Below are 24587 nucleotides of genomic sequence, written 5' to 3'. Positions count from 1 at the left end.
GGATTGTTTATGTTTTGAAAAGTATTGATCACAATTTCGTGCACCATGTTTTTGGCGCCGTTGCCGGGGATTGTTTGTGTATGGACAACTGACGGTTCATCTTGTTGCTTAGATTAGGCATTTTTCTTCAGAGTTCTTAAGAATGAATTCTAGTGTTTCAAGGTGATGTTCTTATCATCACCAAAGCTGATTGATTTTCATCAATTTAGCTCTTGAATGCAATGTCCTGCTGAAGCTTGGCCGGCCATGTCTAATTCCTTTAGACTAAAGCTTTAGACTAACATTGCATGATTCCTGGAATTCTCATTAAGAATTTTGATACCTTTATTTTCCTTTTCCACTTAATTTTCGAAAAACACAAAAAATTACAAAATCATAAAAACCAAAAATATTTGATGTTTCTTGCTTAAGTCTGGTGTCTCATCTTAAGTTTGGTGTCAATTGCATGCATTCATTCATGTGTCTTAAGGATCTTCAAGTAATTCTTGATGATTTTTGTGTTCTAATCTTTGAATTCAATTGGCTTGAGTGTTTATGTGTCTCATATAGTGTCAGTAGTATACAAACTGCTAAGTTTGGTGTCTTGCATGCATTATTATTTGATTTTAGTTGCATTTTGATTATTCCTTATTATTAAAAATCCAAAAATATTTTTAATTTGTGTCTTTTCAAGTCAATAATACAGAGAATTGAAGATTCAGAACATACTGCAGAGGAATCACACAGAAAAAGCTGGGCATTCAAAAATGCCCAGTGAAGAAGACAGACTGGCGTTTAAACGCCAGCCAGGGTGCCTGGATGGGCGTTTAACGCCCAAAAGGGTAGTAGTTTGGGCGTTTAACGCCAGGATGGCACAAGGGGGAAGATTTTGTTTTCAAAATCAATTTTTTTTCAAGTTTTCAAAGTTTTTCAAAATCAAATCTTTTTCAAATCATATCTTTTCAATCAAATGTTTTCAAAATCAATTTCTTTCCTTTTTCAAAGATACTTACTAACAATTAATGATTTGATTGAACATTTTTTGCCTTTTCTGTTAAGGAAGGTTTTATGTTTGAATCATATCTTTTCTTGTTAGGCAAGTCATTAATTTTTAAAATCATATCTTTTCAAATTGTTTTCAAATCATATCTTTTAAAATTGTTTTCAAATCATATCTTTTTAATCACATCTTTTTCAAAACAAGTTTTCAATCAAATCTTTTTAATTTCTAATTTCAAAATCTTTTTCAAAAATCACTTGATTTCTTTTCCACTCTTATTTTCGAAAATCAATTAAGTGTTTTTCAAAACGTTTTCAAAATCTTTTACTTAAATTTTCGAAAATTACTTCCCTTCTTCTCACATCCTTCTATTCATGGACTAACACTATTCTTTAATGCAAAATTTGAACTCCATCTTCTTTGATAAGTTCGAATTTTCTACCTCTGTCTTCCATTTTTCTTTTCCTCTGACACCTCAAGGAATCTCTATACTGTGACATAGAGGATTCCATATTTTCTTGTTCTCTTCTCTTTCATATGAGCAGGAACAAAGACAAAGGCATTCTTGTTGAAGCTGACCCTGAACCTGAAAGGACCTTGAAGAGAAAGCTAAGAGAAGCCAAAACACAACTCTCTTTAGAGGACCTGACCGAATTCTTCAAAGAGGAAGAAGACATGGCAGCCGAAAACAACAACAATGCCAACAATGCAAGGAAGGTGCTGGGTGACTTTACTGCACCTACTCCCGACTTCTATGGGAGAAGCATCTCTATCCCTGCCATTGGAGCAAACAACTTTGAGCTTAAGCCTCAATTAGTTTCTCTAATGCAACAGAATTGCAAGTTCCATGGACTTCCAATGGAAGATCCTCATCAGTTCTTAGCTGAATTCTTGCAAATCTGTGACACAGTCAAGACTAATAGGGTAGACCCTGAGGTCTATAGACTGATGCTATTCCCTTTTGCTGTAAGAGACAGAGCTAGAATATGGTTGGACTCTCAACCTAAAGAAAGCCTGGACTCTTGGGAAAAGCTAGTCAATGCCTTCTTGGCAAAGTTCTTTCCACCACAAAGATGGAGTAAGCTTAGAGTGGAAGTCCAAACCTTCAGACAGAAGGATGGAGAATCCCTCTATGAAGCTTGGGAAAGATACAAATAATTAATCAGAAAGTGTCCTTCTGACATGCTTTCTGAATGGAGCATCATAGGTATTTTCTATGATGGTCTCTCTGAACTATCCAAGATGTCTTTGGATAGCTCTGCTGGAGGATCTCTTCATCTGAAGAAGATGCCTACAGAAGCTCAAGAGCTGATTGAAATGGTTGCAAATAACCAATTCATGTACACTTTTGAAAGGAATCCTGTGAACAATGGGACTAGTCAGAAGAAAGGAGTTCTTGAGATTGACACTCTGAATGCCATACTGGCTCAGAACAAGATATTGACTCAACAAGTCAATTTGATTTCTCAAAGTCTGTCTGGAATGCAAAATGCACCAAGCAGTACTAAAGATGCTTCATCTGAGGAAGAAGCTTATGATCCTGAGAACCCTTCAATGGAAGAGGTGAATTACCTAGGAGAACCCTATGGAAACACCTATAATTCTTCATGGAGAAATCACCCAAATTTCTCATGGAAGAATCAAGAGAGACCTCAACAAGGTTTCAATAACAATAATGGTGGAAGAAACAGGCTTGGCAATAACAAGCCTTTTCCATCATCTTCTCAGCAACAGACAGAGAGTTCTAAGCAGAATACCTCTGACTTAGCAACAATGGTCTCTGATCTAATCAAAACCACTCAAAGTTTCATGAATGAAACAAGGTCCTCCATCAGAAATTTGGAAGGACAAGTGGGACAGCTGAGCAAGAAAATTACTGAACTCCCTCCTAGTACTCTCCCAAGTAATACAGAAGAAAATCCAAAAGGAGAGTGCAAAGCCATAAACATGGCCGAATATGGAGAGGAAAGAGAGGAAGTGGACGCCACTGAGGAAGACCTCAATGGGCGTGCACCAACCTCCTCTGAGTTCCCCAATGAGGAACCATGGGAATCTGAGGCTCAAAATGAGACCATAGAGATTCTATTGGATTTACTTCTGCCTTTCATGAGCTCTGATGAGTATTCTTCCTCTGAAGAGGATGAGTATGTCACTGAAGAGCAAGTTGCTAAATACCTTGGAGCAATCATGAAGCTAAATGACAAGTTATTTGGAAATGAGACTTGGGAAAATGAACTTCCTTTGCTCACCAAAGAACTGGATGACTTGTCTAGGCAGAAATTACCTCAAAAGAGACAAGATCCTGGGAAGTTTTCCATACCTTGTACCATAGGCACCATGACCTTCAAGAAGGCCCTGTGTGACTTAGGGTCAAGTGTGAACTTCATGCCTCTCTCTGTAATGGAGAAGCTAGGGATCTTTGAGGTACAAGCTGCAAGAATCTCACTGGAGATGGCAGATAACTCAAGAAAACAAGCTCATGGACTTGTAGAGAATGTTTTGGTAAAAGTTGAAGACCATTACATCCCTACTGATTTCATAGTCCTAGAGACTGGGAAGTGCATGGATGAATCCATCATCCTTGGCAGACCCTTCCTAGCCACAGCAAAGGCTGTGATTGATGTTGATAGAGGTGAACTGATCATTCAAGTGAATGAAAAATCCTTGGTGTTTAAGGCTCAAGGATATCCCTCTGTCACCATGGAGATGAAGCTTGAAGAGCTTCCCTCAAATCAGAGACAAATAGAGCCCCCAAAGTCAAACTCTAAGTTTGGTGTTGGGAGGCCACAACCAAACTCTAAGTTTGGTGTTGAACCCCCACATTCAAACTCTAAGTTTGGTGTTGGGAGGTTCCAACATTGCTCTGAGTATCTGTGAGGCTCCATGAGAGCCCTCTGTCAAGCTACTGACATTAAAGAAGCGCTTGTTGGGAGGCTACCCAATGATATATTTAATCTATTTTCCTTTGCTATTTTATGTTTTTTGTAGGTTGATGATCATAAGAAGTCACAAAATCAATGAAAAAAGCAAAAACAAAATGAAAAACAGGAAGAAAAACAGCACACCCTGGAGGAAGATGCTGCTGGCGTTCAAACGCCAGTAAGCCTAGCAGATGGGCGTTTAACGCCCAGTCTGGCACCATTCTGGGAGTTTAACGCCAGAAAGGGGCACCAGACTGGCGTTAAACGCCAGGAAAGGGCTAGAACCTGGCGTTAAACGCCAGAAATGGGCACCAGCCCGGCGTTTAACGCCAGAAATGCCTCAAAACGTAATTTTGAGTGCCAATTGGTGCAGGGATGACTTTTCCTTGACACCTCAGGATCTGTGGACCCCACAGGATCCCCACCAACCCCACCACTCTCTCTTCTTCTTCACCCATTCACCAATCACCTCAACATCTCTTTCTCTTCACCACTCACATCCATCCTTCATAAAACACTACTTCTTTCCCTAATAGCCGAAACACAAAGCCATTCCCTTCTTCCTCATTTCTTCTTCTTCTACTCTCTTCTTTCTTCTTTTGCTCGAGGACGAGCAAACCTTTTAAGTTTGGTGTGGTAAAAGCATTGCTTTTTGTTTTTCCATAACCATTTATGGCATCCAAAGCCGGTTCAACTGAGAAGGCATGACCTCAAGCCCATCACTAAGAAGAAGATGGAGCAAACAAGAGACCCCTCTCATCAAGAAATCCCTGAGATACCTCAAGAGATGCACTTTCCTCCACAAGACTACTGGGAGCAAATTAACACCTCCCTAGGAAAATTAAGTTCCAACATGGGACAACTAAGGGTGGAGCACCAAGAACATGCCATCCTCCTCCATGAAATTGGAGAAGATCAAAGGATCATGAGAGAGGAGCAACAAAGACAAGGAAGAGACATTGAGGAGCTCAAGCACTCCATAGGATCTTCAAGAGAAAGAAAGAGCCGCCATCACTAAGGTGGACCCGTTCTTTAATCTCCTTGTTCTTTATTTTTTTTTCGAATTTTAATGCTTTATGTTTATCCATGTTTGTGTCTTATGATCATTAGTGTCTTAGTGTCTATGCCTTAAAGCTATGAATATGAATCCATCACCTTTCTTAAATGAAAACTGTTTTTATCACAAAAGAACAAGAAGTACAAGATTTCAAATTCATCTTTAAAACTAGCTTAATTAGTTTGATGTGGTGACAATACTTTTTGTTTTCTGAATGTATGCTTGAATAGTGCATATGTCTTTTGAATTTGTTGTTCATGAATGTTAAAATTGTTGGCTCTTGAAAGAATGATGAAAAAGGAGACATGTTACTGAGGATCTGAAAAATCATAAAAATGATTCTTGAAGCAAGAAAAAGCAGTGAATACAAAAAAAAAAAAAAAAAAGAAGAAGAAGGAGAAAAACGGAAAAAAAAGGGGGGAGAAAGAAAAAGAAAAAGAAAAAGAAAGAAATAAAGTTGTGATCCAAGGCAAAAAGAGTGTGCTTAAGAACCTTGGACACCTCTAATTGGGGATTTTAGCAAAGCTGAGTCACAATCTGAAAAGGTTCACCCAATTATGTGTCTGTGACATGTATGTATCCGGTGGTAATACTGGAAAACAGAGTGCTTTGGGCCACGGCCAAGACTCAATAAGTAGCTGTGTTCAAGAATCATCATACTTAACTAGGAGAATCAATAACACTATCTGGATTCTGAGTTCCTAAAGAAGCCAATCATTCTGAATTTCAAAGGATAAAGTGAGATGCCAAAACTGTTCGGAGGCAAAAAGCTACTAGTCCCGCTCATCTAATTTGGAGCTATGTTTCATTGATAATTTGGAGTCTATAGTATATTCTCTTCTTTTTATCTTATTTGATTTTCAGTTGCTTGAGGACAAGCAACAATTTAAGTTTGGTGTTGTGATGAGCGGATAATTTGTACGCTTTTTGGCATTGTTTTTAGTATGTTTTTAGTATCTTTTAGTTAGTTTTAAGTATATTTTTATTAGTTTTTAATTAAAATTCACTTTTCTGGACTTTACTATGAGTTTGTGTGTTTTTCTGTGATTTCAGGTATTTTCTGGCTGAAATTGAGGGTCCTGAGCAAAAATCTGATCCAGAGACCAAAAAGGACTGCAGATGCTGTTGGATTCTGACCTCCCTGCACTCGAAGTGAATTTTCTGGAGCTACAGAAGCCCAATTGGCGCGCTCTCAACGGCATTGGAAAGTAGACATCTTGGGCTTTCCAGAAATATATAATAGTCCATACTTTGCCCAAGATTTGATGGCCCAAACCGGCGTAGCAATTCGGCCTCAGAAATTCCAGCGTTAAACGCCGGAACTGGCATAAAACTTGGAGTTAAACGCCCAAACTGGCATGAAAGCTGGCGTTTAACTCCAGAAAAGGTCTCTACACGAAATTACTTCATTGCTCAACCCAAGCACACACCAAGTGGGCCCGGAAGTGGATTTTTATGTCATTTACTCACCTCTGTACACCCTAGGCTACTAGTTCTCTATATATAGGACCTTTTACTATTGTATTTTCATCTTTTGATCATGTTTTGATGATTGAACCCTCATTGGGAGGCTGGCCTCACGGCCATGCCTAGAACTTGTTCTTATGTATTTTCAACGGTGGAGTTTCTACACACCATAGATTAAGGTGTGGAGCTCTGCTGTACCTCGAGTATTAATGCAATTACTATTGTTCTTCTATTCAATTCCGCTTGTTCTTTGTCCAAGATATCACTTGTTCTTCAACTTGATGAAGGTGATGATTGACACTCATCATCATTCTCACCTATGAACAAGGTGACTGACAACCATTCTTGTTCTACAAGCATGCGAGGCTTAGTGAATATCTCGTGGATTACTGATACACGATGCATGGTTGATCGCCTGACAACCGAGTGCTCGCCTGACAAACGAGCCAGCCATTCCGTGAGATCAGAGTCTTCGTGGTATAGGCAAGAACTGATGGCGGCATTCAAGAGAATCCGGAAGGTCTCACCTTGTCTGTGGTATTCTGAGTAGGATTCAATGATTGAATGACTGTGACGTGCTTCAAACTCCTAGCAGGCTAGGGCGTTAGTGACAGACGCAAAAGTATCAATGGATATTATTCCGGCCTGAACGAGAACCGACAGATGATTAGCCTATGCTGTGACAGAGCATTAGGGACGTATTTTCACTGAGAGGATGGGAGGTAGCTGCTGACAACAGTGAAACCCTACACGAGCTTGCCATGGAAAGGAGTAAGAAGGATTGGATGAAGGCAGTAGGAAAGCAGAGAGATGGAAGGGAAGGCATCTTCATACGCTTGTCTGAAGCTCTTACACCAATGATATATATAAGTATCTCTATCTTTATCTTTATGCTTTAGTCATTTATCACTATACCCATTTGAGTCTACCTGACTGAGATTTACAAGATGACCATAGCTTGCTTCATACCACCAATCTCCGTGGGATCAACCCTTACTCGCGTAAGGTATTACTTGGACGACACAGTGCACTTGCTGGTTAGTTGTGCAAAGTTGTGTTTATGCCATGGTATTGAGCACCAAGTCTTTGGAGCCATTACTAGGGATTGTTTATGTTTTGAAAAGTATTGATCACAATTTCGTGCACCACTTTCCATGGCGACGCGTGCACGTGACTGACGCGTACGCGTGATTTGAAGATTTTCTCAGTGATGCATGCGCGTGACTCGTGAAAAAGGCCATCGACGCGTACGCGTGACATGCGCCACGTGCAGAAAACGCAGACACCGCTGGGAGTGATTTCTGGACCCCATTTTAGCACCCAAGTTAGGCACGGATCCAGTGAAGCCAAGTGGTCATCACGTTACAAGACGCGGAGTAATTAGTTAATTCTGATTTAAATTCAAATTTGAATTTGAAAATAGGAAAAGATATTATTTTAATTTTAGATATTATATTTTAAATTTATTAGGATTAGTTATTAAAAAAGGAGAGACTTTTCTTCTATTGGAGAGATTCCATCAGGGAGATTCCATTAGGGAATTCTATACAAACTTACATTCCACATTCCATGAGCAACTAAACCTCTGCTGTTAAGGTTAGGAACTCTGTCTATTGTATGGATTGATTCATTTTCTCTTTCTAATTTAATTTATGTTTTGATTTATATTTCAATAATTGTTTTTGTTCTTTATTTTATGAATTTTGGTAGAACCGTGGAACGGAAGTATGACCCATGTTCTAATTGAGTTCTTGTATAACTTGGAAATGCTCTTTACTTGAACAACAGCTTGAAAACATATTATCCTGAATTTCTAATTGTTTGTATTTAACGAGATACGTGATATATAATCCCTTTATTTTTGGATAATTAGGATTCTTGTGGCATATAAACTGGAATTTGATCATCACCCTCTAATTGAAATTAATTGACCAAGAAATTTGCAGTTAATGAATTTTAGAAGAGACTAGGAAGGTCTAAGGAATTAGGGTCTAGTCACATATAATTTGCCATGAATTAAATCTTGCATGATTAAAATAGTTAGTAAGAAAAAATCAATCCGAAAAATAGATAACTCCAAAGCCTTAACTGTTTTCTCCATATTTTATTCCCAACTTATTTATTTGTCTATCCTTTTGATATTCTGAGTTCGAACTTAAACCTTTTGAACATTCAAACACTCTTTTCTGTTGGCCTAACTAAGCCAATCAATCAATCATTGTTGCTTGATTCATCAATCCTTGTGGGATCGACCCTTACTCACGTAAGGTATTACTTGGTACGATTCGGTGCACTTGCCGGTTAGTTTGTGCGTTTTAAAATACCACACTAAATTTTTGGCGCCGTTGTCGGAGATTGACTGTTATTAACAACTATTAGTTGTTTAATTGTTTAGAATAGACATTTTAATTTTAATTTTATTTAAATATTATTTTATTATTTTTCAAAAAAAATTAAAAAATTTTTCTTGTTTTCTTCCTTGTCGTTCATAACCCTTTTCCCCCCTTGTCTTCGTTTGGTTTGATTTTATTTATTTATTTATTTATTTTTCTTTCCGTGCATTCCTTTTCTTTTCTTTTTATTAATTTTTATTTTTTATTTTCGTGTTTTCCAAACTTTCGTTCATTCTTCATTTATTTTTTTTCTTTTTAATTTTATTTACTTTTGTTTTCATTTTATTTCTTTTCATTAATTTTTATCTTTTTATATTTTATTAGTTTTATTTTATTTTTGTCTTTAAAAAAATTAATAATAATTTAATACTAGTAATTTTTCTTAATTTCTGAAATTAAGTTTGGTGTTTTCGAGTTAGTTTTATTTTAATTTTTCTTGTTTTAATTTTTAGAATTCTATTCTTTCTTCTTTGGTTTCCTATTTGCCACATGGTGCGTTTAATTCTATTTGGTGTTTTGTGCTAAGGAGAAATAATGAAGAGAGATCACATGGATTACTACTTGGTGCACAAAATTGTGATCTCTAATAATGGCATTCAACTTGGTATGCACGTTTATAACTCAGCACTTTTCTTCACAACCTCGCACAACTAACCACCAAATGCACTGGGTCGTCCAAGTAATAAATCTTACGTGAGTAAGGGTCGATCCCACGGAGATTGTTGGTATGAAGCAAGCTATGATCATCTTGTAATTCTCAGTTAAGCAGATAATAAATGGTTATGGAGTTTTCGAATAATAATAATAATAAATAAACAGAAAATAAAGATAGAAATACTTATGTAAATCATTGGTGGGAATTTTGGATAGGCGTATGAAGATGTTGTGCTCCTTCTGAATCTCTACTTTCCTACTGCCTTCATCCACTCCTTCTTACTCCTTTCCATGGCAAGCTGTATGTAGGGTATCACCGTTGTTAATGGCTACATCCCATCCTCTCAGTGAAAATGGTCCAAATGCTCTGTCACAGTACGGCTAATCATCTGTCGGTTCTCGATCATGTCGGAATAGAATCCATTGATTCTTTTGCGTTTGTCATCACGCCCAACAATCGCGAGTTTGAAGCTCGTCACAGTCATTCAATCCCAGAATCCTACTCGGAATACCACAGACAAGGTTTATACTTTTCAGATTTTCATAAATGCCGCCATCAATTCTAGCTTATACCACGAAGATTCTGATTAGGGAACCCAAGAGATATGCGCTCGGTCTAAGGTAGAACGGAAGTGGTTGTCAGTCACGCGTTCATAGGTGAGAACGATGATGAGTGTCACGGATCATCACATTCATCATGTTGAAGTGCAACGGATATCTTAGAACAGGAATAAACTGAATTGAATAGAAAATAGTAGTAATTGCATTAAAACTCGAGGTACAGCAGAGCTCCACACCCTTAATCTATGGTGTGTAGAAACTCCACCGTTGAAAATATATAAGTGATGAAGATTCAGGCATGGCCAAATCGCCAGCTCCCAAAATTTGATATGAATTCGGAAATAAGGAGAAGGACCGAATGGTCAAGAGACTATACTGTCAAAAGACGTCTAATACAATAGTAAAATGTCCTATTTATACTAGACTAGCTACTAGGGTTTACAGAAGTAAGTAATTGATGCAGAAATCCACTTCTGGGGCCCACTTGGTGTGTGCTTGGGTTGAGCTTGAGCTTTACACATGCAGAGGCTTCTTTTGAAGTTGAACACCAAGTTGTAACATGTTTCTGGCGTTCAACTCTGGTTCGTGACGTATTTCTGGCGTTTGACTCCAGAATGTAGTGTAGAACTGGCGTTGAGCGCCAGTTTGCATCATCTAATCACGAATAAAGTATGGACTATTATATATTGCTGGAAAGCTCTAGATGTCTACTTTCTAACGCCATTAAGAGCGCGCCATTTGAAGTTTTGTAGATCCAGAAAATCCATTTCGACTGCAGGGAGGTCAGAATCCAACAGCATCAGCAGTCCTTTGTCATCCTTTTATCAGAGTTTTGCTCAGGTGCCTCAATTTCAGCCAGAAATTACCTGAAATTACAGAAAAACACACAAACTCATAGTAAAGTCCAAAAATGTGAATTTAACATAAAAACTAATGAAAATATCCCTAAAAGTAGCTAGATCCTACTAAAAACTACCTAAAAACAATGCCAAAAAGCGTATAAATTATCCGCTCATCACAACACCAAACTTAAATTGTTGCTTGTCCCCAAGCAACTGAAATAAAATTAGGATAAAAAGAAGAGAATATACTATAAATCCCAAAATATCAATGAATATTAGTTCTAATTAAATGAGCAGGACTTGTAGCTTTTTGCTTCTGAACAGTTTTGGCATCTCACTTTATCCCTTGAAGCTTAGAATGATTGGCATCTATAGGAATTCAGAGTTTCAGATAGTGTTATTGATTCTCTTAGTTAAGTATGTTGATTCTTGAACACAACTACTTATGAGTCTTGGCCGTGGCCTTAAGCATTTTGTTTTCCAGTATTACCACCGGATACATAAATGCCACGACACATGACTGGGTGAACCTTTTCAGATTGTGACTCAGCTTTGCTAAAGTCCCCAGTTAGAGGTGTCCAGGGTTCTTAAGCACACTCTTTTTGCTTTGGATCATGACTTTAACCACTCAGTCTCAAGCTTTTCACTTGGACCTGCATGCCACAAGCACATGGTTAGGGACAGCTTGATTTAGCCGCTTAGGCCTGGATTTTATTTCCTTGGGCCCTCCTATCCATTGATGCTCAAAGCCTTGGATCCTTTTTACCCTTGCCTTTTGGTTTTAAGGGCTATTGGCTTTTTCTGCTTGCTTTTTCTTTTTCTTTCTATTTTTTATTTTCGCCACTTTTTTTTTCGCAAGCTTTCTTTTTCACTGCTTTTTCTTGCTTCAAGAATCAATTTCATGATTTTTCAGATCATCAATAACATTTCTCTTTGTTCATCATTCTTTCAAGAGCCAACAATTTTAACATTCATAAACAACAAGATAAAAAATATGCACTGTTCAAGCATTCATTCAGAAAACAAAAAGTATTGTCACCACATCAATATAATTAAACTAAATTCAAGGATAAATTCGAAATTCATGTATTTCTTGTTCTTTTGAATTAAAACATTTTTCTTTTAAGAGAGGTGAAGGATTAATGGAATTTATTCATAGCTTTAAGACATAGTTACTACATACTAATGATCATGAAATAAAGACACAAAACATAGATAAACACAACATAAAAACCGAAAAGCAGAAAGAAATAAGAACAAGGAATGAATCCACCTTAGTGGCGTCTTCTTCTTGAAGGACCAACAATGTCCTTAAGCTCTTCTATGTCCCTTCCTTGCCTTTGTTGCTCCTCCCTCATTGCTCTTTGATCTTCTCTTATTTCATGGAGAATGATGGAGTGCTCATGATGTTCCACCCTTAATTGTTCCACATTGTGGTTCAAATCTTCTAAGGAAGTGTTGAGTTGCTCCCAATAGTTGTTGGGAGGAAAGTGCATCCCTTGAGGCATCTCAGGGATTTCTTGATGATGAGCTTCCTCATGCATCTCTTGAGAACCGTGAGGCGTCTCTCTTGCTTGCTCCATCCTTTTCTTGGTGATGGGCTTATCCTCTTCAATGGGGATGTCTCCTTCTATGATAACTCCAGCTGAGTAACATAGATGGCAAATAAGGTAAGGAAAAGCTAGCCATGCCATGGTGGAGGGCTTGTCGGCTATTTTGTAGAATTCATTGGAGATGACTTCATGAACTTCTACTTCCTCTCCAATCATGATGCTGTGAATCATGATGGCCCGATCCACAGTAACTTCAGATCGGTTGCTAGTGGGAATGATGGAGCGTTGAATGAACTCCAACCATCCTCTAGCTACAAGCTTAAGGTCCAGTCTTCTTAGTTGGACTAGCTTGCCTTTGGAGTCTCTCTTCCATTGAGCTCCTTCCACACATGTGTCCATAAGGACTTGGTCCAACCTTTGATTAAAGTTGACCCTTCTAGTGTAGGGGCATTCATCTCCTTGCATCATGGGCAAGTGAAACGCCAACCTCACATTTTCCGGACTAAAATCTAAGTATTTCCCCCGAACCATTGTGAGATAATTCTTTGGACTCGGGTTCATACTTTGATCATGGTTCCTAATGATCCATGCATTGGCATAGAACTCTTGAACCATTAAGATTCCGACTTGTTGCATGGGGTTGGTTAGGACTTCCCAACCTCTTCTTCGGATCTCCGGATACTCATTCTTCTTGAGCTTGAAAGGGACCTCAGGGATCACCTTCTTCTTTGCCACAGCATCATAGAAGTGGTCTTGATGGCTCTTGGAGATGAATCTTTCCATCTCCCATGACTCGGAGGTGGAAGCTTTTGTCTTCCTTTTTCCTTTTCTAGAGGATTCTCCGGCCGTAGGTGCCATTGATGGTAGTGGAAAACAAAAAAGATTGTGCTTTGACCACACCAAACTTAAAATATTGCTCGTCCTCGAGCAATAGAAGAAAGAAGAGAAGAAGAAGAAGAAGAGAATATGGTAGAGAGGGAGAGATGTAGGTTCGGCCAAGTGGGAGAAGAGGGGGTTGTGTTGTGTGAAAATGAAGTAGAATGGAAGGGTATATATAGGGAGAGGGGAGAGGGTAGGTTCGGCCATTTAGGGTGGGAATGGGTGGGAAAATGGTTTTGAATTTTTGAAGGTAGGTGGGGTGGTGTGCGAAATTGTGATCACTACTTTTCACAACTCAAATAATCCCTAGTAATGGCCCCAAGAACTTGGTGCTCAATACCATGGCATAAACAAAACTTTGCACAACTAACCAGCAAGTGCACTGGGTCGTCCAAGTAATAAACCTTACGCGAGTAAGGGTCGATCCCACGGAGATTGTTGGTATGAAGCAAGCTATGGTCACCTTGTAAATCTTAGTCAGGCAGACTCAAATGGGTATAGTGATATACGAATAAAGCATAAAGATAAAGATAGAGGTACTTATGTAATTCATTGGTAGGAACTTCAGATAAGCGTATGAAGATGCCTTCCCTTCCGTCTCTCTGCTTTCCTACTGTCTTCATCCAATCCTTCTTACTCCTTTCCATGGCAAGCTTATGCAAGGGTTTCACCGTTGTCAGTGGCTACCTCCCATCCTCTCAGTGAAAACGTTCCTATGCTCTGTCACAGCATAGGCTAATCAGCTGTCGGTTCTCGGTCAGGCCGGAATAGAATCCAGTGATTCTTTTGCGTCTGTCACTAACGCCCCGCCTGCTAGGAGTTTGAAGCACGTCACAGTCATTCAATCATTGAATCCTACTCAGAATACCACAGACAAGGTTAGACCTTCCGGATTCTCTTGAATGCCGCCATCTATTCTCGCCTATACCACGAAGACTCTGATCTCACGGAATGGCTGGCTCGTTTGTCAGGCGATCAACCATGCATCGTGTATCAGGAATCCAAGAGATATTCACTAGAGCCTTGGTTACTTGTAGAACAAAAGTGGTTGTCAGTCACCTTGTTCATAGGTGAGAATGATGATGAGTGTCACGGATCATCACATTCATCAAGTTGAAGAACAAGTGATATCTTGGACAAAGAACAAGCGGAATTGAATAGAAGAACAATAGTAATTGCATTAATACTCGAGGTACAGCAGAGCTCCACACCTTAATCTATGGTGTGTAGAAACTCCACCGTTGAAAATACATAAGAACAAGGTCTAGGCATGGCCGAATGGCCAGCCTCCCAAAGAGGGTTCAATCATCAAAGCATGATCGAAAGATCCCTAATACAATAGCAAAAGGTCCTACTTATAGAAAACTAGTAGCCTAAGGTTTACAGAGATGAGTAAATGACATAAAAATCCACTTCCGGGCCCACTTGGTGTGTGCTTGGGCTGAGCAATGAAGCATTTTCGTGTAGAGACTCTTCCTGGAGTTAAACGCCAGCTTTTATGCCAGTTTGGGCGTTTAACTCCCATTTTGGTGCCAGTTCCGGCGTTTAACGCTGGGATTTCTGAGGGTGACTTTGAACGCCGGTTTGGGCCATCAAATCTTGGGCAAAGTATGGACTATCATATATTGATGGAAAGCCCAGGATGTCTACTTTCCAACGCCGTTGAGAGCGCGCCAATTGGGCTTCTGTAGCTCCAGAAAATCCACTTTGAGTGCAGGGAGGTCAGAATCCAACAGCATCTGCAGTCCTTTTCAGTCTCTGAATCAGATTTTTGCTCAGGTCCCTCAATTTCAGCCAGAAAATACCTGAAATCACAGAAAAACACACAAACTCATAGTAAAGTCCAGAAAAGTGAATTTTAACTAAAAACTAATAAAAATATACTAAGAACTCAACTAAAACTACTAAAAACATACTAAAAACAATGCCAAAAGGGTACAAATTATCCGCTCATCATGGGGTTTATGGGGAAGAGTGGATGGATGTGAGTGGTGAAGGGGGTGATTGGGAAGAGGAATTGAGGTGATTGGTGAAGAGTGTTGGGAAGTGTGACATGGGGAAGAGTAATCACAAAATAGGATTAGAAGGTAAGGTGGGAATATAGTAGGTGGGGATCCTGTGGGGTCCACAGATCCTGAGGTGTCAAGGAATTCCATCCCTGCACCAAATAGGCATGTAAATTGCCTTTGCACACCATTCTGGCATTTAAACGCCGTGTGGTGCACATTCTGGGCGTTCAACGCCCATGTCAAGCATGTTTCTGGCATTGAACGCCAGTTTCATGCTTGTTACTGGCGTTCAGCGCCAGCTTTTCTTCTCTAGGCACATTCCTGGCGTTCAGCGCCAGAATGTTGCTTGTTTCTGGCGTTCAGCGCCAGAATGATGCTCTGTTCTGGCGTTGAACGCCGGCCAGATGCATCTTACTGGCGTTGAACGCCAGCCTGTGCTTCCTCCAGGGTGTGATTTTTTTCTTCTGCTGTTTTTGATTCTGTTTCTAATTTTTATGATTTTTTCGTGACTCCTCATGATCATGTACCTAATAAAACACACAATAACAATAAAATAGAATAAAATAAAAATTAGATAAATAAAATTGGGTTGCTTCCCAACAAGCGCTTCTTTAATGTCAATAGCTTGACAGTGGCTCTCATGGAGCCACAAAGGTGATCAGGTCAATGTTGTATAGTGCCAACACCAAACTTAGAGTTTGGATATGGGGTCTTAACACCAAACTTAGAGTTTGGTTGTGGCCTCCCAACACCAAACTTAGAGTTTGACTGTGGGGGCTCTTCTTGACTCTGAACTGAGAGAAGCTCTTCATGCTTACTCTCTTTTGTCACAGAGGGATGGCCATGTGCCTTAAACACAAGGTAGTCCCCATTCAATTGAAGGACTAATTCACCTCTGTTGACATCTATCACAGCTCCTGCTGTGGCTAGGAAAGGTCTTCCAAGGATGATGCATTCATCCTCTTCCTTCCTAGTGTCTAAGATTATGAAATCAGCAGGGATGTAAAGGCCTTCAACCTTTACTAACATGTCCTCTACTAATCCATAAGCTTGTCTCAATGACTTGTCTGCCAATTGTAATGAGAACAAGGCAGGTTGTACCTCAATGATCCCCAGCTTCTCCATTACAGAGAGTGGCATAAGATTTATCCCTGACCCTAGATCACACAGAGCTTTTGCAAAGGTCATGGTGCCTATGGTACAATGTATCAAAAACTTGCCAGGATCTTGTTTCTTTTGAGGTAAAGTTTGCTGAATCCAGGTATCTGGTTCATTAATGAGCAAGGGAGGTTCACTTTCCCAAGTCTCATTACCAAACAACTTGGCATTCAGCTTCATGATAGCTCCTAAATATTGAGCAACTTGCTCTCCAGTCACATCTTCATCCTCTTCAGAGAAAGAATAGTCTTCATAGCTCATGAATGGCAGAAGGAGATTTAATGGAATCTCTATGGTCTCTATATGAACCTCAGATTCCTTTGGATCCTTAATAGGAAACTCCTTCTTGCTTGAGGGACGTCCCAGGAGGTCTTCCTCACTAGGATTTTCGTCCTCCTCCTCCCTTATGCATTCGGCCACATTGATTATATCAATGGCCTTGCACTCTCCTTTTGGGTTCTCTTCTGTATTGCTTGGGAGAATACTGGGAGGAGTTTCAATGACTTTCTTACTCAGCTAGCCCACTTGTGCCTCCAGATTTCTAATGGAGGATCTTGTTTCACTCATGAAACTAAAAGTGGCCTTTGACAGATCAGAGACTATATTGGCTAAATTAGAAGTGTTTTGTTCAGAATTCTCTGTCTGTTGCTGAGAAGATGATGGATATGGCTTGCTATTGCTCAGCCTATTACATCCACCATTGTTAAAGCCTTGTTGAGGCTTTTGTTGATCCTTCCATGAGAAATTTGGATGATTTCTCCATGATGAGTTATAGGTGTTTCCATAAGGTTCACCCATGTAATTAACCTCTGCCATGGCAGGGTTCTCAGGATCATAAGCTTCTTCAGAAGCTGCCTCTTTAGTACTGTTGGATGCATATTGCCATCCATTCAGATTTTGAGAGATCATGTTGACCTGTTGAGTCAACACTTTGTTCTGAGCCAATATGGCATTCAGAGCATCAATTTCAAGAACTCATTTCCTCTGAGGTGTCCCATTATTCACGGAATTCCTCTCAGAAGTGTACATGAACTGGTTATTTGCAACCATGTCAATGAGTTCTTGAGCCTCTTCAGGCGTTTTCTTTAGGTGAATAGATCCACCTGCAGAATGGTCCAATGACATTTTCGAAAATTCAGATAGACCATAATAGAATATATCTAATATGGTCCATTCTGAAAACATGTCAGATGGACATCTTTTGGTCAGCTGCTTGTATCTTTCCCAAGCTTCATAGAGGGATTCACCATCTTTTTGTTTGAAGGTTTGAACATCCACTCTCAGCTTGCTCAGCTTTTGAGGAGGAAAGAATTTATCCAAGAAGGCAGTGACTAGCTTATCCCAGGAGTCCAGGCTATCCTTGGGTTGTGAATCCAACCATATTCTAGCTCTGTCTCTTACAGCAAAATGGAAAAGCATGAGTCTGTAGACTTCAGGATCAACTCCATTCATCTTTACAGTCTCACAGATCTGCAAGAACTCAGTTAAAAACTGATAAGGATCTTCAGTTTTGTTGCATAAAGGCAACTAGCTGAGGTTTCAGCTCAAAGTTGTTGGCTCCAATGGCAGGAATGGAGATGCTTCTTCCATCAAACTTGGACGTTGGCTTTGTGAAGTCACCAAGCATTCTCCTTGCATTATTATTATTAGGTTCGGCTGCCATCTCCTTCTCCTGTTCGAAAATTTCTGAAAGGTTGTTTCTGGATTATTGTAATTTAGTTTCTCTTAATTTTCTTTTCAGAGTCCTTTCAGGTTCTGGATCAATTTCAACAAAAGTGCCTTTTTCCCTGTTCCTGCTCATATGAAAAAGAAGAAAACAAGAAAAGAAAGAGGAATCCTCTATGTCACAGTATAGAGATTCCTTTATGTTAGTAGAAAAAGAGAGGGGAGAACAGTGAAGAAGAATGGTTCGAATTTTTTTAGATGAAGAGAGGTGAAGAGAAATGTTAGTAATTAAATAATTAAATAGAAGAAGAGAAGAGGAAGAGAATTTGAAAATAATTTTGAAAAGGGTTAGTAATTTTCAAAAATTAAAGACAAAATATAATTGAAATTAAAATCAATTAATTAATTAAAAAGAATTTTTTTTGAAAAAGAGAGAGGTATTTTCGAAAATTGAAGAGGGAAAAGTAGTTAGGTGGTTTTGAAAAAGATAAGAAACAAACAAAAAGTCAAATAGTTAGTTGAAAAAGATATTAAAATCAAATTTGAAAAAAGATAAGAAGATAAGAAGTTAGATAAGATATTTTGAAATCAAATTTTGAAAAAGATAAAATTTTTGAAAAAGATATGATAAAAAGATAAGATAAAAATTTTAAGAAAAAGATATTTTGAAAAAGATTTAATTTTTAAAATGACTTAACTAACAAGAAACTACAAGATAAGATTCTAGAATTTAAAGATTGAACCTTTCTTAACAAGAAAGTAATAAACTTCAAATTTTTTGAATCAATCACATTAATTGTTAGCATATTTTCGAAAATATGATATAAAACATAAGAAAAAGATTTTGAAAAATAATTTTTAAAATTTTTGAAAATAAGAAAAAAAAAATAGAAGAGATATGATTTTTGAAAAAGATTTTGAAAAGATAAGATTTTTAAAATTGAAATTTTGACTTGACTTGTAAGAAACAACTAATTTTTAAAAATTTTTGACCAAGTCAACCCAAAATTTCGAAAATTTGGAGGGAAATAAGGAAAAGATATTTTTTTTTATTTTTGAATTTTTTAATTATGAGAGAGAAAAACACAAACATGACCCAAAACATGAAAATTTTGGATCAAACACTTAATGCATGCAAGAACACTATGAATGTCAAGATGAACACCAAGAACACTTTGAAGATCATGATGAACATCAAGAACATAATTTTGAAAATTTTTTTTATGCAAAGAAAACATGCAAGACACCAAACTTAGAAATCTTTAATGCATGGACTCTAACAAACGAAAAATGCATAAGAAAAACAACAAATAACACAAAACAAGAAATCATCAAGATCAAACAAGAAGACTTGTCAAGAACAACTTGAAGATCATGAAGAACATTATGAATGCATGGAATTTTTGAAAAATACAATAAAAAATTTTTAAAGCATGCAATTGACACTAAACTTAAAAATTGACTCAAGACTCAAACAAGAAACACAAAATATTTTTGGTTTTTATGATTTTATTATTTTTTTGTATTTTTATTAATTTTTTTCAAAAATAATGTTAGGAAAAACGAAAAAGAAAAGAAAATTTTGAAAAAGATTTTTGAAAAGAAAATTACCTAATCTGAGCAACAAGATGAACCGTCAGTTGTCCATACTCGAACAATCCCCGGTAACGGCGCCAAAAACTTGGTGGACGAAATTGTGATCCTCAAAGTTGGTCTCTTTGTATTTGTATGAAATCAAAAATACCCCAAAGAGATCATGGTGTGATAAATTGGGATCTTAATAATCCCTGGTGTGATCATAACTCCGTTCAACTTAACCAGCAAGTGTACTGGGTCATCCAAGTAATACCATACGTGAGTAAGGGTCGATCCCACAGAGATTGTTGGTATGAAGCAGGCTATGGTTACCTTATAAATCTCAGTTAGGCAGATTAAATAGTTTTGAGTTTCGAAAATTAATAATAAAAAGAAAATAAAAGGGATAGAAATACTTATGTAAATTAATAGTGGGAATTTCAGATAAGTGTATGGAGATGCTGTGCTCCTCTTGAATCTCTAATTTCCTATTACATTCATCCAATCCTTCTTACTCCTTTCCATGGCAAGCTGTATGTAGGGCATTACCGTTGTCAGTGGCTACATCCCATCCTCTCAGTGAAAACGTTCCTATGCTCTGTCACAGCACGGCTAATCAGCTGTTGGTTCTCGATCATGTTGGAATAGGATCCATTGATCCTTTTGCGTTTGTCATCACGCCTAGCAATCGCGAGTTTGAAACTCGTCACAGTCATTCAATCCCAGAATCCTACTCGGAATACCACAGACAAGGTTTAGACTTTCCGGATCCTCATGAATGCCGCCATCTATCTAGCTTATACCACGAAGATTCTGTTGGGGAATCTAAGAGATATGCACCCGGCCTAAGGTAGAATGGAAGTGGTTGTCAATCACGCGCGTTCATAAGTGAGAATGATGATGAGTGTCACGGATCATCACATTCATCAAAGTTAAGTGTAACGTATATCTTGGAATAAGAATAAAAGAGAATTGAATAGAAAGTAATAGTAATTGTATTGAAACTTGAGGTACAACAGAGCTCCACACCCTTAATCTATGGTGTGCAGAAGCTCCACCGTTGAAAATACATAAGTGAAAGATTCAGGTATGGCCGAATGGCCAGCCCCCTGAATGATCAAGAGACCGAATGATCAAAGACTACAAAGTCAAAAGATTAAACTGTCAAAAGATGTCTAATACAATAGTAACTTATCCTCTTTATACTAGACTAGCTACTAGGGTTTACATGAGTAAGTAATTGATGTATAAATCCACTTCCGGGGCCCACTTAGTGTATGCTTGGGCTGAGCTTGATTTATCCACGAGCTGAGGCTTTTCTTGGAGTTGAACTCCAAGTTATGACGTGTTTTGGGCGTTCAACTCCGGATCATGACGTGTTTCTGGCGTTTAACTCCAGACAACAGCATGTACTTGGCGTTCAACGCCAAGTTACGTCGTCAATTTCCGAATAAAGTATGAACTATTATATATTGTTGGAAAGCTCTGGATGTCTACTTTCCAACGCCGTTGAGAGCGCGCCATTTGGAGTTCTGTAGCTCCAGAAAATCCATTTTGAGTGCAGGGAGGTCAGATTCCAACAGCATCAGCAGTCCTTTTTGTCAGCCTTTTTCAGAGTTTTGCTCAAGTCCCTCAATTTCAGCCAGAAATTACCTGAAATTACAGAAAAACACACAAACTCATAGTAAAGTCCAGAAATGTGAATTTAACATAAAAACTAATGAAAACATCCTTAAAAGTAGCTTGAACTTACTAAAAACTACCTAAAAACAATGCCAAAAAGCGTATAAATTATCCGCTCATCACTATGGTACAGGGTATTAAGAATTTGCCAGGATCTTGTCTCTTTTGAGGTAAGGTTTGCTGAACCCATGTATCTAGTTCATTAATGAGCAAGGGAGGTTCACCTTCCCAAGTCTCATTACCAAACAACTTGGCATTCAGCTTCATGATGGCTCCTAGATATTGAGCAACTTGCTCTCCAGTTATATCTTCATCCTCTTCAGAGGAAGAATAGTTTTCAGAGCTCATTAATGGCAAAAGGAGGTTTAATGGAATCTCTATGGTCTCTATATGAGTCTCAGATTCCTTTAGGTCCTCAATAGGAAACTCCTTCTTGCTTGAGAGACGTCCCATGAGGTCTTCCTCATTAGGATTCACGTCCTCTCCTTCCTCTCTAGGTTTGGCCATGTTGATTATGTCAATGGCCTTGCACTCTCTTTTTGGATTCTCTTCAGTATTGCTTGGGAGAGTACTAGGAGGAGTTTCAGTGACTTTCTTACTCAGCTGGCCCACTTGTGCCTCTAAATTTCTAATGGAGGACCTTGTATCACTCATGAAACTTAAAGTGGCCTTAGACAGATCAGAGACTAAGTTTGCTAAATTAGAGGTGCTCTACTCAAAATTCTCTGTCTGTTGCTGAGAAGATGATGGATAAGGCTTGCTATTGCTGAGCCTATTTCTTCCACCATTATTAAAGCCTTGTTGAGGCTTTTATTGATCCTTCCATGAGAAATTTGGATGATTTCTCCATGATGAATTATAGGTGTTTCCATAAGGTTCACCCATGTAATTTACCCCTGCTATTGCAGAGTTCTCAGGATCATAAGCTTCTACTTCAGAAGATGCCTCTTTAGTACTGTTGGATGCATTTTGCCATCCATTCAGACTTTGAGAAATCATGTTGACTTGCTGAGTCAACATTTTGTTCTGAGCCAATATGACATTCAGAGCATCAATTTCAAGAACTCCCTTCCTCTGAGGCATCCCATTATTCACAGAATTCCTCTCAGAAGTGTAAATGAATTGGTTATTTGCAACCATGTCAATAAGTTCTTGAGCTTCTGCAGGCATTTTCTTTAGGTGAATGGATCCACCTGCAGAATGGTTCAGTGACATCTTAGAGAACTCAGATAGACCATAATAGAATATATCTACCATGGTCCACTCTAAAAACATGTCAGAAGGACATCTTTGGTTCATCTGTTTATATCTTTCCCAAGCTTCATAGAGGGATTCACCATCTTTTTGTTTGAAGGTCTGAACATCCACTCTAAGCTTGCTCAACTTTTGAGGAGGAAAGAACTTAGCCAAGAAGGTCGTGACCAGCTTATCCCAGGAGTCCAGGCTATTCTTAGTTTGTGAGTCCAACCATGTTCTAGCTCTGTCTCTTACAGCAAAATGGAAAAGCATGAGCCTGTAGAATTCAGGATCTACTCCATTAGTCTTAATAGTCTCACAGATCTGCAAGAACTCAGTTAAAAATTGGTAGGGATCTTCTGATGGAAGTCCATGAAACTTGCAGTTCTGTTGCATTAGAGCAACTAGTTGAGGTTTCAGCTCAAAATTATTTGCTCCAATGGTAGGAATTGAGATGCTTCTTCCATCAAACTTGGATGTAGGTGTAGTATAATCACCAAGCATCCTTCTTGCATTATTGTTGTTGGGTTCGGCTGCCATCTCCTTTTCTTGTTCGAAAATTTCAGCAAGGTTGTCTCTGGATTGTTGTAATTTAGCTTCTCTTAGTTTCCTCTTCAGAGTCCTTTCAGGTTCCGGATCAATTTCAACAAGAATGCCTTTTTCCTTGTTCCTGCACATATGAGAAAGGAGAGAACAGAAAAGAAAGAGGAATCCTCTATGTCACAGTATAGAGATTCCTTTATGTTAGTAGAAGAAGAAAGGGAATAAGAGTGAAGAAGAATGAAGAATCCAAACACAAGGGTGAAGATAGGTTCAGATTCTTGAGATGAAGAGAAGTGTTAATAAATAAATAAATAAATAAATAGAAGAATAGAAAGAGAAGTTTTCGAAAATAAATTTTGAAAAGGAGTTAATGATTTTTGAAAATTAAGAGGAAATAAAATTAAAATTAAAAATTAAAAATTAAAACAAATAATTAATTAAAAAGAATTTTTGAAAAAGAGGGAGGTATTTTCGAAAATTAGAAAGAGAAAAGTTATTAGGTGGTTTTGAAAAAGATAAGGGGTAAACAAAAAGTCAAATAGTTAGTTGAAAAAGATTTGAAAATCAATTTTGAAAAGATAAGAAGATAAGAAGTTGGAAGGAATATTTTGGAATCAAATTTTTGAAAAAGATATGATTTAAAAAGATATGATAAAAAGATATGATTAAAAAGATATGGTTGAAAAAGCTTTAATTTTCAAAATTAAAATTAATTACTTGACTAACATGAAACTAAAAGATATGATTCTAGAATTTAAATATTGAACCTTTCTTAACAAGAAAGTAACACTTCAAATTTTTGAATCAATCACATTACTTGTTAGTTAAGTTTCGAAAATCATGAATTAAAGATAAGAAAAAGATTTTAAAATTCAAATTAAAAATTTTCGAAAAAAAAGTAAGAAAAATGAAAAAGAATTGATTTTTGAAAAAGTTTTGAAAAGATAAGATTTTTAAAATTGAAAATTTGACTTGACTTATAAGAAATAGCTAAGTTTTAAAAATTTTTTTGACTAAGTCAACTCAAATTTTCGAAATTTTTAGAGAAATAAGGAAAAGATATATTTTTTATTTTTTTTTTTAAATTTTGAATGATGAGAGGGAAAAACATAAAAATGACCCAAAACATGAAAATTTTTGGATCAAAACAGATGATGTATGCAAGAACACTATGAATGTCAAGATGAACACCAAGAACACTTTGAAGATCATGATGAACATCAAGAACATATTTTTGAAAAATTTTTGATGCAAAGAAAACATGCAAGACACCAAACTTAGAAATCTTTAATGCTTAGACACTAAGAATGCAAAAATGCACATGAAAAATAATAAAAGATACAAAACAAGAAAACATCAAGATCAAACAAGAAGACTTACCAAGAACAACTTGAAGATCATGAAGAACACCA

At 37.7% G+C, this 24587-nt stretch overlaps 1 non-coding gene across 1 annotated transcript; it reads right to left on the bottom strand.

The window, feature by feature from the left end:
• Nucleotides 1-2059: 2059 nt before the first annotated feature.
• On the bottom strand, nucleotides 2060-2167 carry LOC130965029 (small nucleolar RNA R71). Its single transcript, XR_009081088.1, has one exon. It is a non-coding gene; the product is annotated as a small nucleolar RNA R71 (small nucleolar RNA).
• Between the last annotated feature and the right edge of the window lie 22420 nt (nucleotides 2168-24587).

Source organism: Arachis stenosperma, chromosome 2, assembly GCF_014773155.1.
Source record: "Arachis stenosperma cultivar V10309 chromosome 2, arast.V10309.gnm1.PFL2, whole genome shotgun sequence".
In the NCBI taxonomy this organism is placed as follows: Eukaryota; Viridiplantae; Streptophyta; class Magnoliopsida; order Fabales; family Fabaceae; genus Arachis; species Arachis stenosperma.
Note: the sequence above shows the minus strand (reverse complement) of the source record. Positions and strands in the feature narration are given on the sequence as shown.